Source organism: Salmo trutta, chromosome 38 (assembly GCF_901001165.1).
Source record: "Salmo trutta chromosome 38, fSalTru1.1, whole genome shotgun sequence".
NCBI classification, from domain to species: Eukaryota; Metazoa; Chordata; class Actinopteri; order Salmoniformes; family Salmonidae; genus Salmo; species Salmo trutta.
Window position 1 is genome coordinate 24272071 of NC_042994.1, and position 2934 is coordinate 24275004.

A 2934-nucleotide genomic window follows, 5' to 3' on the forward strand; every position below is an offset into this window, starting at 1 on the left:
TCAAATTGGAGTTTCAAGAACAGCTCAGCAGGTTTGATACCATCTCTATGACGGAGGGTCATAAAGCAACCCTAAACGACTTTAGGCTGCATGTATTTCTGACACCCAGTTTGGATCATGGCCATGTTTGGAGAAGGTTACTGACGGGGTAATAATTTGGACTACTTGTTTGTCCAAAGATCTGTAAAGCTTGCTGAAAAACACAACAGCTCCCCATTTGATCCAAGTGTTTCTCCTTGTAAATGCATTAGATTCATATTAAATGTAGCCCTCCATTGACGTCACACTGCATGCTGAAAGGTGAAGACCTCATACCTATACTGTAGACCACGGAGAGATCTGATACAGGCCAGGACATTATTTTGACTTTATTAGTCGACCATGAGGTCCTCACATTGCTGACACCGTAATAGATTTACAGTGAGATATGTGATCTGGGAAATAAGATCTGAATAAACCGAGCCAAGATTGGTTGTTTTGTGGATCCTTGCCACCTCATGTGACATTTCATTTCCAGATTTAGATTTTTACTGGCTGTGACATTTTAATGGATTGAATCATGTATAAAAAATGTTGATGTGAGCCAAGGCGCTGGGGTGTCTCAGGCAAACTCCTGTCTGTGGTGATAAAACTACTTTGCGAGCACAGACTGAGTCGTTTAAAGCACCCTTAAAATGTATTGGATCAAGAGTTACTATTCAATCCTCCCAAGGCCCTACTAAAATATATCAAATATGTACAATAACAGTTTTATAATGACAGTTTACTCAACTGCTTAATGACATCTGTCAGTTAATAACAGTATATCAGCGGCCTGTAACTCCTGTTCTGGACAGCCCATCCTCATGGTGTGCAGGCTCTTGTTACACACCAGCACCACAGCAGGTTTAGCTAAATCAGAGAGGAAGAGGCAAAGTGAGAGGTTTTCCTCCTCTCAAATCTGTCCACGAAGATAAGCCCACGAAGTAAGGAATTTTTGTATGGAGGTCAATGAGAGTGTCGAATTTGTGCATGCTGTCACAGATGCTTTAATGACACAAATAGATGTATGTATGTATGTATGTATGTATGTATGTATGTATGTATGTATGTATGTATGTATGTATGTATATATGCTAACCCATGTTAACCCACCCATATATGTTAACCCATGCGCTCAGTTTATGCTAAATGCTATTGCTCCTTTCTTATGTTTATCCTGGTGGTCTCCTAAGTTTGTAGCTGTATGTTGCTGCAGTTGTAGCCCATTCCCTTTATCTAGTCACCTTGCGCCACCTTGTAATTCATTCACCTTTTATGTTGATGTGTTCCTAATATGTTTCACTCTTGTTTATCTTCCAGACCACCACATCCTTCCACAACCTAACCTTCCTACCGGCCTTTCAAGCTCCAACTCTTAAACCCCAAACCTTAATCAAATTCCATTCCAAACCCTCCCCCATGTGCTCTGGGTTGGTGTTCAAATGTGTTTTATAAATACCATAAACCTGTATTCCTCCTCTCCATCTCCTCAATGCATTATTCTTGCCGATTCGCCATGTTGGCAGCAGAAATCCTAAACCAGTCAGTTATATAAAAAATGTCCTACTACATTTTGTTTTTAAACTCATAATCCTAAAAAATCATCTTTAATGTAACGCTTCATTTCTTGAAATCAGGTTCAGTATGTTAGAAATACAATTCAGTTAATTCAGGAAGTAATCTTTCACAATACTTTGAAATGACAAGTACTTTTAGTTCTCTTCCTGAATTGACCTGAAATGACCCCAGCTCTGATCTCGATACAGTGATCACTGCATTGTGAGGAGACCATGGCTGTAAAGTCAGTTGAGATCTTTGTGGCCAAATGCACTGTTGTCTAGTTGGGTATGACAGCTGTACATATTCCTCTGTCACTGATCTAAGGTCAGTTTTATCCCGGGGGGTAACTTCTGCCCAGAGCAAGTTTGGAGCTGAACATGCCCCTCAAATACAAAATCACAGGTCATATATCATGCAAGATCTTTGCACATTAAATTCAATATCATACGTGTTTAGTCTGCATGGTGTGAATGTTCTCTCCACACACAAACACGTTAAGTAAATATCTTGTCGAATAACAGTGGCATAGGTGCCAGAATTAGGCAGATATACCAAACAATAAACCTTGGCTGCAATGAAGATGAGAGCACAGTCCAAGAAATGATAAGGCCTTGATGGGATCCTTCCAGATGGCCAGCCAGTATCCAGTAGCTCACCCATATTGGGCTTCTTGTGCTGATATGCTGGGTGGACACTGCACCCCAAACAAACAGGGTGTAGTCAGTGAGGTGAAATGTTCTGAACATTGCCGATAGAAATGTACTGACTAGAGCTGACATTATTACCTATTCTACCTGACAGACAGTCATAGCTGTTCTTCACAATGCATTTCTTTGTTTTTATAGTGAATGCAGATTATGTAAATCAGCTAATGAGTTAGGTAGTTAACTGTTAACTAGCTAACTTAACTATGCTGTTGTAACAATGTAACTACTCTTTACCAGTGATTGGAGGTAGCTAGCTAACAGTTAGCTATGCTGTTGTAACAATGTAACTAGTCTTTACTGTCACACCCTGATCTGTTTCACCTGTCTTTGTGCTTGTCGCCACCTCCCTCCAGGTGCCGCCCATCTTCCCCATTATCCCCAGTGTATTTATACCTGTGTTCTCGGTTTGTCTGTTGCCAGTTTGTCTTGTCTCGTCAAGCCTACCAGCATTTTTAACGTACTCCTGTTTTTTTTGCAGTACCTGTTTTCTAGTTTTCCCGGTTTTGACCATTCTGCCTGCCCTGAACCTGAGTCTCTCTGTCGTTCTGTACCTTGTGACACTGCCCAGGATTACTGACCTCTGCCTGCCCTTGACCTGTCGTTTGCCTGCCACCTGTTTTTTTAATAAACTTTTGTTACCCAAACT

The 2934-nt window shown here is 40.9% G+C and overlaps 1 long non-coding RNA gene across 1 annotated transcript; it reads left to right on the forward strand.

Annotated features, from left to right (window-relative positions):
• Positions 1–860: 860 nt before the first annotated feature.
• On the forward strand, positions 861–1622 carry LOC115177988 (uncharacterized). Its single transcript, XR_003872531.1, has 2 exons — positions 861–965; positions 1342–1622. It is a non-coding gene; the product is annotated as an uncharacterized LOC115177988 (long non-coding RNA).
• The last annotated feature ends 1312 nt before the right edge of the window (positions 1623–2934 follow it).